Genomic DNA, 13420 nt, shown 5'->3' with positions numbered 1-13420 from the left:
TATGTATATAATATATAAATAATGTAAATACAGTCTAAATGCAGTAGTAAATTTCACATTATAAATATTTAATGAAAATAATGTTTATTCAACAAATAGTCATCGTTATCTGGAAAAAAAATCGTAATATTTTATTTTATCATTATGACATATTTACCTTTACATACTTTTACTAAAAAACTCAAACAATATCTTGTTAAGCTGTCCTATACTGATACAGAAAACATTCTTATTGTACAAAAATAGTATAGATATAAATTTGTTAAGTAAAATTAATTATTAAAATGACGTTTAGATGTAAAAGGAAGAGACTGGCTGCCCACAACAGGGAATCCTAGTGTGTGTGGCCAGTGGCCAGTGGCCAGTGCACTCTACTTTATAGAAACATTAATGTATTTTGTGTCTAATAAAGTTCTTTCTTTCTTTCTTCTTTCTTTCTTTCACCTGGTTCCTATCACAGTCTGTTCTTTTCTGCATATTACTTTTACAAAATAATGTCGATGTTTCACATCTGCCAGGCGTCCCGTTACGGCTCACATTTTTTTAGTATGTGTGTGTGTAACAGGACAACGTCTGTCTCATAAATTATGATTTAACTACCGATGTTTAAACATTCCAGTGAATATGCATAAAAAGTCGCTCATTCTGCACTAGGGAACTATAAATCTACAGATGTATACCGCAGTTGCATTGTGTGCTAATGCATGTGAAGTCGGCGAGTCGGACAAATCCATTTAAACTGGTATTCACTCAAAGCCAGCGGTCTCTAACCGATATAAACCCTAAACTAACAATACCTCCTCATCTCCATTATGCCCTGGTATATTTGTTTACCAAATTAAACTATCTAAATAATTATAAAGTACTGTTTTATACAAAAATCCATAGATATATATATAATATCTACATAGGGGTTAAAAACATACTTTTAGTAAGAGTATTTTAAATATACTTATATGCCCATACAAAACTGTATTATGATACATGTATAAGTACATAGATGATGTACATGATATATCTATGTACTACATAGGGGCTGTACAAGCAGATTTACTGCAATGTATCCCCCGCCCCCTTTCTGTTGTCAGCAAACGTAAGAAAAGCTCTTTGAAAAATAGTTCTGAAACGTGTTAATTTTGTGTAGGAATCCTTGAAAATGGATTTCGTTTTCAAGCATAGATGTGTAGGTAATAAATAATTAATAAATAATTACTGTTGACGAAATCACCAAATAAGAAAATCAACCCTCGCCCCTACTTAAATACTTGAACAAGCCATAAAATATGATACTCGTGCATATCTATCTATAAAAATGAATTGCAGTTCATTTGTCTCGCTATAAGCTCGAGAATAGCTACACCGATTTAACAGAACAAAGTTTGTGGAAGGGTCAGAGGAACATTTTATTTATAATACATTTTCTTTTTGACACAACATATGAGTTTTAACAACATAATTTCCTAAGCAAGTCTTAACTTTGTAAATTAATATTCACTTTGAATCTTGAGCAAAATCTACCCAACATGTCTGAAGTTTAAAATTGTAAGTTATGTAGAAATCATTACATGTACCTTCATTAAGATTAATCATTAAGCTGCCCACGACACAAGGAATCTTAATCTACTCTAATTATAAATACATAAAGAAAAAAGAAATAAAATTTATTTTGTGTATAAATTTTTCTATTTATGTATTTATTTCTATATGTCGATGACATAGCTGATAGCGCTGGCATAAGCTACCATTGTGATCATATGTCACAGAGATCGTAGATAACAAGATCCAAGTCAAAAGGATAATACTTGTAGATCGAACGACTACTTAATAATAGTAATTTTACAGTCATTATTAAAGTGGGAGCAATGGTGTAAATGTTACCAGCTTTGTCAAAAAATTGAATAACAGTCAAATTCAAGGCCCTGTATCCTAGCACTTTTTGTGAAGATTACGAATTCCATCTTTGGCTATATTTTTATTGTAATCTTAATATATATAAATCACGTGTTATATAATTGTTTGTCCGCGATGGACTCCTAATCTACCGAACCGATATCAATCAAATTTGTACACCGTGTGCAGTTTGATCTAACTTAAAAGATAGGATAGCTTACATCACAATTTATATCCGCAATATTATTTTATTGCAAATATTTGTTTATTATTTGATAAAATTCTAGCAGATGGCGCTGTGTTAAAAGTACCAACGTTTCACATAGGCTGGCACATAATCTGTCATTGACTATAAGGCGGTATGGCGTTTGCCAGTTCAACTACCATATATTATATTAACGAAAGTTCATGTGCAAAATCATTGCATCCATTTTTAATAAAAAAAAAACAGTCATATATATACAAAACACCTCCAAAATCTTAAAGAAACTCTCTGCCTCTGATGTGTGTACAATGTAAACATTATAGCAACTAAATATACCTTATTAATCTAACAAAGGAAGGTAATAAAACGGCCTATATACCCATAGATTTCGGTTCCGGCCTAGACTTGATCAATGCGAGCACGTCCAGCCAATAAAGGCCTATTCATAAATGTTAAGAACGGCCTATTATGACCCACCTTGCGAGAAACTAGAGATTTATATCGTCCAACATTATTGCGCCTTTGTCCGGTCAATATGGATTCAACATTGCTTGAAGCAGTCAACTTTTATGCAAATTTGAATTTTATCAAAGTCGATCAATCTCCTATCTGCATCTCAATAACCAAAACCTACGAAGACAGTCCATTTTTGGCGACAGATAGAATGCAATCTCTTCCCTCTTTACACTGATATTTGATAATCAATATATACCAAATAAACTAAATAAAACCGTACAAATAATATTAAAGTATACAAATGTCTATGCTTAATACATATCAAATAGCTTTTTAATTATTTTAATAACTGGTGTTAGTTAAAAACTTACGATTACTTAAGATAGGATATTGGCACAGTTGAACTGTCATTTTCATACAAAGGTCTATCCACATAAACTGTGCTGTGTTTAGTGCTGTAATTAAATTAATTTTGAAGTGAATCATCTAGAATAAAAAGAGACAGAAACATAAATTCCAAATAATATTATATGTATACATGTCTATGTTAAAATAGACATGTATACTTAAATTCATAAGATTTAACGTGGGAGAAAATGAGATAGATAGAGACACTTCTTTAAAATCGTTGTGATTTCTAACTGGATGCAATGGTAACGGAAAAAAGCGACAGACAAAACATAGAAACATAAATTCATAAGATTTAACGTGGGTGAAAATGACTTATATAGAGAAACTTCTTTAGATTCGTTGTGATTTTGAAGGTTTCACTTCTACCACTTGTGAATTGCACATATGTTTTTTTGCCTCAATAATACTCGCAATAATTGAAAAAAATCAGATTTCGTCAGAGCTGTCTTTGTGTTTTAATTGAGAAATTTATATTGTGTTGTGATTTTAATTCAAACATTGAAATTTTAGTGAAAAATCAATACATATTTATTTTCCTTTACCCAAGCATACAGAAAATATCAAATCTACGTTGAGTAATTTGGGTTAGTGCCCGCTCTTAACGAACCAAAGTCACATGCAAAACAAACCATTATCCTTATCTTGCATTATAACATCCTTAATCCAAGGATATCCGAAAGCTTGTGGCTTCCACAAAATTCCCATTTCGTTTAAACTCAGCGATAAAGAGATTTATGTTGAGACGAATGAAATTCAAAGCGTGCCTTTAAGATAACAACTCTTAAGAATTTGTCGAGGTCAAAACAGGGATGGTATATTTAACTACAATTAAATTTAACTGCTTAATAAACCCTACGTATATTTATGAAACAAAAGTTGTTTTAAAGCTGATAAAGCAACCGCGATGTACGCTACGTATATTTTTATTATTCAAACAAAAATTATTTAAAAGTCAATTACGCAACTGCGATTCACTTTAAGAAATCAATAATCGGCGTATTTGGCCAGCAACGCATCGGCGTAATTTCGCAATTGCCCATGGACGGTTAAGTCAATAAAAAAAAAGTTATTTCCGTATAAACAAAGTACCAGGACCTAATAAATTAAATGAAGTACTTCTACGTATGTTGCTTCGAATAGGGAAAAAGTCTCGCTTAATGGCGGCCGTATTGTTCCAAACGTAATCCCAAAGTCGCTGAGGTGACTAATCCCGGCTTAATCCCGGAACAGTCCGGGATTGGATCCCGGCGAGTTAACCGCGGGAATTACTGGACTCGAACGCTTTATTGTATTTCTGTATTAAATTAAGTTTCCGCAACAATTGCTCGCTGTAAGCCTTCGCTTTGTTTCTATTCGCGGGAATTATTTAATACTCGCGCCTCTGAAGTTCATAATTTCGAAATTGGTGGCAAAATTAATTTTAAATTTCATTCAAATTACAGACGGTCGCCTCCAGCGTGCCGTGCCCTTGTTTAGTTCATTTCGCTTGTTACATTCGGAATTTATTTTATTGTCTTGCGGTAATGCAAATATTAATTTTCATTTCAACCCATTTATCAAATACTACCCGCAAGAAATCACAAAAATAATATATATTTATTATTCCTCATAAATTATTCTAGATATAGGTGATAGAAAAAGAAAAAATATATGTTTATACCTCTCATTATATCTTTTATTTAATTTTTTATCTTTGATTATGGTTATTTTATGTATTTATGTGTGTGTGTGTGCTTTGTTTGTAATAAATAATGTGTCTATATCAATGTCTATATTGTATTATACCTACGTAAAATATTTCGTGCAGTTTTTGTTTGTATGTTGTAAATGCAAAGTCAAAAATAATTTATTCATATAGGTAATACGTACACTTATGAATGTCAAAAAAAGAAACATACATTAAATGCTTCTAATGTTGCATTTACTGTCAGTTCTCAAATCAACTGAAAATAAAATCTCCACCAATCTTTTCAATCGCCAAGTTTTTTTGTTTTACACAACGTTTGTAAGGAGCTGAAACCATTACACCATGTTCCATATGACATCTAGAGTAATAAAGAATAATAAAATAAATTAAAAACAAAGATTTGTCCTCTATCAGCAGAAGGCATGGTGAAATAGGAGCACGCACTTACATACTCGTGGGAACAACACGATAGCATACACGAATTCAAGTACGACCAGTCACCACAAGTAGCACCCGTTCACGAGTATGACGCATGGCCAGCCATCGCCCCTTCAAAGTATCTTAGGGAGGCGACCCGTAAAGTAAAATCTGTATATTGATCAGGTTATGAATCTACTAATCTGAATGGATATAACTAAAAAATAAAAAAAATATATCTATAGTCCGAATTAAGTACTTTTTACTACCACGAGATCGGTATCTGAAAAACCGCGGGGCATTGCAAAACAAAATTCTTTAAACATTTTTTATTATTCTCAACACAAGTTTTATTATTCTCACGTAAATAAAAAAGAAATTCGTAATTCCATCCAAAAATGTTACGAATTTAGTATTTATGAAACACCCATTTGAAGAGCGTTATCTTTTCCATAATCTTTCAAAGAGATGGCTATTAAATGATAATGCTGCATTCGTTAAATATTCTTTAGATGTTCCACAAATGTTCAAAATTAAAATGAATAAGCAAGACAGAAACGATGTCGCGGCGTTTAGCAACTAAGCGTAGATTATTTACTCTCGAGGTGATACGAGTGGAATTTCGTATTCTGCCTCGACGTCCGATGATGAAACTCAGCTGCAGGTATTAATCCGAACAACTTCTCTGAACACTCTCCATGGTAAATGCGGTAGAAGATGCAGAGTGACCCCACATCTCTACGCAACGCAAAAGGATCCATCCTTTATTATGAGAAAAGAATATATATAAAAAAAACATGTATATGTAAACAAAACTATTATTGTATGGTTTAATCTTAAAGTTAAATAACAGTAAATGTAAAATTAAATTCATTTAATATTTCTTTTTTTGACGTTCATAAGTGTACATTGTTACCTACATGAATAAATAAAATTTGAATTTGAATTAGAATCAATAAAATATTATAACGGTAATTATAAAGTTAATATAATTATTATTTTTCCGAATGAATTAACAATTCAAACAAAAATAATTTGAATTCTTCCAAAGTCAAATCATTTATTCCAATTGGACCACCTAAAATGGCACTTTTGAACGTTAAATAAAATATAAAGATGATTCTAGTTGCCCCTTTCAAAAGGTTTCGTGTGGAGAAGAATGGGCAAGAAACTCCGCAATTACTCTGTTCAAATAAGATTTACAATATTTGTATACATTAGTTAAATGTGAAAGCAATGTACTCCGAGAACTAAACTACTATACAGGTCTATTATTGTAGTGTCAGGAATATTCACACATTTACAAATATCGAAATTTCATTGGAGACTAATTTCAATCATTCTCTTCAATCCCATCTTCCCAGGATTCTAATATCATCGTCATCTCCTTCTGCCCACTGAGCTATTCCCAAAGACCTTGACCCACATATAATCACAAACGTGGGCAGAACCATCCTAACATTACCTGAATAAACAGTATTTCTGTTGATTTTGAAACAATTACGATTGATTGCAGCCAACAATTGAACAATAGTTGCAAACGAACCCACATAATATGCTTTTGTCACGTTAATTATTCAGCTGCAACGCGTTAACTAATGAAATTCTGATAAAAATTTATTTCTCTTATCAACCATAGACCTTTTTTTTATAGAACAGGGAGCAAACGGGCAGGAGGCTCACCTGATGTTAAGTGATATCGCCGTCCATGGACACTCAATGCCAGAGGGCTCGCGAGTGCGTTGCCCGCCTTTAAAGAATTGGTACGCTCTTTTTTTAATTATTATTATTACCTAATTGTGAAGACTATCTATGGACCTCAAATTACAAGAGGAAAAAAAATCAGTGGCGCTACAACCTCTTTAGGCCTTGGCCTCAGATTTCTGAATCTGTTTCATGATCATTTTTATATCTAATAGGCAAGTAGGTGATCAGCCTCCAGTGCCAACCACACGTCGTCGACTTTTTTGGTCTAAGACATTTCGGTTTCCTTATGATGTTTTCCTTCACCGTTCGAGCAAACGTTAAATGCGCACATAGAAAGAAAGTCCATTGGTGCACAGATGGGGATCGAACCTACGACCTCAGGTATGAGAGTCGCACGCTAAAGCTACTAGGCCAACACTGCTCTGTACAAGAGGAAAGCTGTCAACAAAACCTTCTTAAAGAACTTTATATATAAAATATATATTTTTGTAAATTTTCTCCTGTATTAATTGAAATAAAGGCTTTAAAATTGAAATTTAACATGGCTTAGCAAGAGACACAATCTAAATAAATAGATAGGCCAATGATAAATGTAATTCTTATAAGAAAAAATAAAAATCCAACTAGATGCGCAAACAAAAGAGTCTTGGAGGCGCCGGGTATCGATCCCGGTACCTCTCGCATGCTAAGCGAGCGCTCTACCATCTGAGCTACGCCCCCTGATACAAATTACATTTAAAAGTGAATACAGAAGCAATTTCTTAACCTCGAAACTTGCGTACGACGTAACACCTACTCGACGAGATTTAAAATAACCTTAAGTTTTTCATATAAAACCAGGCAAAAGCATTTGAATTATTAATAATGGTGAACTGCAAACTTCTCTTATTTTTAAGTCCTTTAAAATATTTAGACTATAAATTATCACTTACTACTAATAGGGGCGGAGAATGTATCAAATTTATAGTAATAATTGGACAAATCGTTTTGTCTTGAAAGCTTTCGTTGCGTTAACGTAATATCATTGTAGGTATTACAGAATTGTCTTTAAAAGCTCGTAACAAAAAAGCTGGAATATATTAAAAGTTTCATATGTAATTTTTTTATAATACAATATTTACGAATTTTCTAATCGAGATATTAATTCTACAAACAATTCTTACACGCATGTAAAAGGTCATCACTTAAAGAAATGTAAAATCATTCCTATGCTGCGTTTCATCATCGGACGTCGAGGCAGAATACGAAATACCATCTCGATGCGACGTCCGTCGTTCCAAAACTGAGCCTTTGCCACGCACCATCACTATGTGGTACCAATTGCCTACTGAAGTATTGAAAAACCAATTCAACTTAGGGCCCTTTAAAAAGAGCGTACCAGGTCTTAAAAGGCTCTCGGGCCCTCTAGCAAAAACCCCCGGCGTCGGCCCAAGGTTCGAGTCTCACAGGAGACGCCCTTGCGGGAGTCGCGGAAACCCCACCCTTTCAGGCTGATCTAAGCTCGCCAAAACAGCCCGTGCTGAGCTGTAAAGGCCCTTAAGGCCAACAGCGAGATACCATTCAAAAAAATCTTAAGAAAAGTTTGGAGGCGCCGGGTATCGATCCCGGTACCTCTCGCATGCTAAGCGAGCGCTCTACCATCTGAGCTACGCCCCCTGTTATATATTATAACAAAAAATTAATACAGATATATATTTTTAACCTCGAAACAATTGCGTAAAACTGTACGTGATACTTACCTTTCACTTACGCACGTAATTATTTCATATAATACTAGCTCTGCCCCCGCGAACTTCGTTTCTCCTTAATGAGATTTTACTGAGCCTACCTGTTTAGTACATACAAACATGGAACATTATGCTATGCTATCCCAGAGACTGTTCGGTTCTACGGAATGAAATCTTTTTAGGTTGTTCTGTGAATTTTTCTCTGTTTAAAACCTGAGAGTTCATAACGTAAGTGTTTAATAATGAAATAAAAAAGGGGTTCATTGAAAAGGGTTGAAAATTCAGGGTTATATGTATTTACTAATGCTGTAACATTAAATTTTTTTTTTAAATCTAAAATTGAAAAAAAATATTAAAGGTGGATTACCCTTAACATTTAGGGGGATGAAAAATAGATGTTGTCCGATTCTCAGACCTATCCAATATGCACACAAAATTTCATGAGAATCGGGAAAGCCGTTTCGGAGGAGTTTAACCACAAACACCGAGACACGAGAATTTTATATATAAGATTAGATATAGTAAGATATAGTTTTGTATTACAAAACAGCAATACGCGTTACATACAAATTAAAACTACATGACTCGCTAAAATAATTATTTAAAAGAGATAAGTATTGTAACAGTTGCCTCCCAATACGTGTATGAAAATATTATGTGCGGTTATAAAAACATAAATACATTTATTAAGCGTAGTGACTGTCACAATTTAAACACAAGACTCGAAGAGAAGAGGAAAAGACTTGATAAAACTGCTCACTCATTTATGGGGAAATGTATATATAACAATGAATCAATCAATCAAATCATTTATTTCAATTAGACCAGTCTAATTCTTGTTCAAGTTTCTCTGGGTCCGCAACTCATATTGGAGTATCGTCTGCTGTATGTGGCGCGAAAAAATCTGCACCAGCTTAAAAATAAATTAAATAATTAATCTAATTAGACCTCCTAAAATGCTACTTTTGAATGTTAAATAAAAAATAATAAAAAGTGTGGGACTCGGGGACTGCCGCGGTAAAGCTATTGCATAGAATTTTTTATTAACGTGTGCATTTATAATTATTTATTATAATATATTTCTTTTTTCATTTATTCAATCTACCACTCTACCAAACTCAGGCTAACACATACGCACACTATATAGTATACTTATACGCTACGTCACCGATCTCGTAATCGTTATCGTGTGTTAGGTTTTTTTCGTTACGGAATTTCTTGATTCGGTCGCCACGCTCAAAGGCCGCGATAAAATCTATGCAATAGCTAATATTATAAAGATTATTCTTGGTCGTGGGATTGACAGTAATATCGGCACGATAAGCTCATCAATAAACACATCAACCGATCAACTTCCAAACTTCTAACTGTCAAAACCTCAATCATACTTAACCATTGATAACATTACGTTCACCTGTCAGGTGCGTGTTCTTCTACCCTGTTTATCAAATGAACGACTGTTGTTTTGACTAATACATTTAAGTTTTTCTGTTTCTTGCGTTTTGTTATACCACTTTGTATCACGTCCCACGGAAATCAAATCAAATCAAATCAAAAATCATTTATTCATATAGGTAACATAATGTACACTTATGAACGTCAAAAAAAATAAATATATAATAAATAAACATGAAACAGGATACATATCCTATATCCTTCTCCCTACCAATTTTCAGGCAAATCGGGACAGCCGTTCTAGATAAATAAACGTACTAAAAAGACTTTCTTTTTTAACTCCGAGTTCGTATGTATTCAACCAACTGATGTAATTTAGTTTCATATTAAATCAATGTCGCAAATCGCCCCAAGCCGGTTCTGTAAGCAATAAAGACCTCGCTTCAGGCAGCTTTGTTTAAAAGTGTATTACATTTTCGAACAAATCTTTCAACGGGGGCGTAGCTCAGATGGTAGAGCGCTCGCTTAGCATGTGAGAGGTACCGGGATCGATACCCGGCGCCTCCATTGAAATTTATTTTTGAGATTTGTGTTTCTTTGTATAAGCTTACAGCTCACATACTTTTTTTTTACCATCTGCGATAGACATCTTAATCCTAATATTGATAATTAAAGTGTGCCAATAACCAATAGACGGATTGTAATCTGTCGATACAAGCTATCCGAGGTAGATCGGATCGATGTATGTGGATAGACCTTTGTATGAAAATGACAGATCAGCTGTGCCAATATCCTATCTTAAGATTTTAACTTACAATAGTTTTTAAAATAATTAAAAAGCTATTTGGTATGTTTTAAACATAGACATATATTTAAATATTATATGTACGGTTTTATTTACTTTATTTGGTTTATAATGATTATCAAATATGAGTGTAAGGAGCGAAGAGATTGCAATCTATCCGTCGCCAAAAATGGATTGTCTTAGTAGAGTTTGGTTATTGGTATGCAGATAGCAGATCGATCCTGGCCTTCCCACCGCTTCAAATATCTCCTCACACCCTTTTTGTTGAGGCGGATAGATAAAAAAGTATCATAGATAAAAATCAGAAACAACCGAATTACGCAGATAATTCCTGTGCGTACCCGGCACTTAAATGTATTGCATAAGGTGGAGAGATTCTTAGATAAATTAACGATACCAAATAGAGGCTATCTATTCGCCAATTAAGAATATCGTGCAAAAATACTAAGTATAGCTTACATATTTATAATATTTGCTGATAAATTTGAAAGATTTTGAAGGGCAACTTTTTGAAGTGAAAGCTTCTTTAGCGGCATTGTACATGTACACTTTTTTTTGCAATGGGTAAAAAAATTTAATCTCGCGTCAGGACGCGTGACCTGATCGAAAATTCGTAAGACGGATGGAGAGTAGACAGCTGACGCGGCGTATTTAATGTAATATAAATTGTCATACATGTACGATAGCGCAATAAATAAATATTGTATTCTACCACATAAATGATAGTACTCTTACACTGATAATTAAAGCAATTCGTGCAAAATTATTCCCTAACCATTCCAAAATATCAAATCAAGTCGTTTTTTATTATAAACCATACATTGCTGCACTTTAACACCACTCATCGCAAACCTGACTAAATTTGAGTCTCATTGCGGAAAAGAGTCCACCTACCTACCCGCAGTTCTACAAAAGACCTACTATATACTATTACTATATATAATAATTCTAGCCTTTAAACAAAGAACAAAGAACAGCGCCAAAATTGTAAGACTTGTCGCTTATATATTATGCTAGCTCATAACAATGGAAACAAGCTGAGAGTCGACTAATTAAAACTCTAGGGATAATGGCGGTACAAATTATTAACTACGAAGTGTATACTGGCGCCGCAACGCCTGACCTACCCCTGTTTATGATGCCTTAGTATTCATGAGAAACGCTCAACCCTTTGAAACCACGTCAAATGCATTCCTTCATTTTTTAAGCATCCTTTTGAAATTATTTTTTGTCAAAAAGGCGCTTCGCAGGTAAGATTTTTTATTACTTACGTTACAAACGACATCCTTTGCAATCTGCTCCCTTGGTATTTGTGGGAAACGGAGAAATGTAGCAGATATTGAGGTATCTCTCTGGATCTAGGATTTTATGTAATCCTGGTGATCGTGGGAGATGACACCCTTTAATCTGAGAGAAGTTAATTAAAACCACACACACACACACACACATGAGGAATTAAGTTCTCTCTCGTTTCGTTCTGCCAAATGGTGTTAATGCTGTGATGACAAAGCTAATCCGATAAAATTATATTCATTTTAGTGTTCTTTCCAAATAAACCCAGCGCACGCTTTATCAACTACTTTTTCTACCAGTCTAGGTAAATATATAAAGGTACCCGAAAATATAATGGATATAATGTAATTGAATTTACTTATACTGTACATCCCACATCTCGAAACAGCAACTAGAGATATCAGTATTATTTCAAGTTCTAACTAATCCTACCCAAGCTGAATTTACCTACATTCCGACATTGTAATATTATAATATAATTCCAACTATTCGGATTTAATCTTATGTATGAAATATGGAGAACGGTGTCAGGTAAATACTATACATAGGTTTTGAAGATTTGCTTTATCCGAAAATTTAATATTTTTATTGTTGCTCCTTAACAATTTGATATTTTTGTCAATCAAAATAAAAAAAAAACTTTATTTGAGACAAAAGTGGTTGTAGGAAAACAGTTTTGGAAGGGAAACTTCTTTACGCACGCTTGACTTGGGGAGTAAGCTGGCGAACGCGTGACATAAGCGTTACGAAAAGTGTGATCGGGCAAGGCGAACGGAAGCTGAGTGGGGGATATAAGAGACAGCAGTAAATGAAACATATATATATATTTCAGTCAGTAGTTTTTATCAATGAAAACTTGAAATAAATTTAAATATTTGTTTCACTTCAATCGTATGGTCATAAGCAGATTGGTTTTTTTTTCGGGAGGCAGACGGGCAGGCTCACCTGATCTTGAGTGATACAGCCGCCCATGGACTCTCGTACTTCCAGGATTGCAAGCGCTGCCGGCCTTTTTAGAATTGGTGCGCTCTTTTCTTAAGGGACCCTAAGTCGAATTGTTTAGAAAATCATTCGGCAGCTGGTTCCACAATCTTCCGTGTTCATCGTGTTCCGTGTTCTTCGTGTCAAAGTTCCGTGGTACATGGTATATGTTTAAAACTGTTTTAAAGTAACTTTAATGTTACGACTAGGACTTATTATTTATTGGCATTCATCAGTGAATGTGTGTGTATGCACATGTATTAGACAGTTGTTATGATCGTGCTCTGGTGTCTCGATTTAGTTTTTGAAACCTCAAAGTCATGCCAAGATACGAACATCAAATTTGGCTAGTGTTCTCTTGAGTTAAATTTTTGACCTGAAGACAAAAAAATCCACAATTTTTTATCCAGGTGTTCACCGCAGCAACACTGACCTGGTTTCCACGG

General features: G+C 34.0%; 1 protein-coding gene and 3 non-coding genes across 9 annotated transcripts in view; 1 reads left to right on the top strand and 3 right to left on the bottom strand.

Annotated features, from left to right (window-relative positions):
* LOC110991488 (neurobeachin) overlaps window positions 1-13420 on the bottom strand; it is a 413995-nt gene that overhangs the window by 210561 nt on the left and 190014 nt on the right. The gene's annotated exons all lie outside the window — the stretch shown is intronic.
* Window positions 7421-7493, bottom strand: Trnaa-agc. The gene has a single exon. It is a non-coding gene; the product is annotated as a tRNA-Ala (tRNA).
* On the bottom strand, window positions 8357-8429 carry Trnaa-agc. Its single transcript has one exon. It is a non-coding gene; the product is annotated as a tRNA-Ala (tRNA).
* On the top strand, window positions 10390-10462 carry Trnaa-agc. The gene has a single exon. It is a non-coding gene; the product is annotated as a tRNA-Ala (tRNA).

This window comes from Pieris rapae, chromosome 23 (genome assembly GCF_905147795.1).
Source record: "Pieris rapae chromosome 23, ilPieRapa1.1, whole genome shotgun sequence".
NCBI classification, from domain to species: Eukaryota; Metazoa; Arthropoda; class Insecta; order Lepidoptera; family Pieridae; genus Pieris; species Pieris rapae.
Note: the sequence above shows the minus strand (reverse complement) of the source record. Positions and strands in the feature narration are given on the sequence as shown.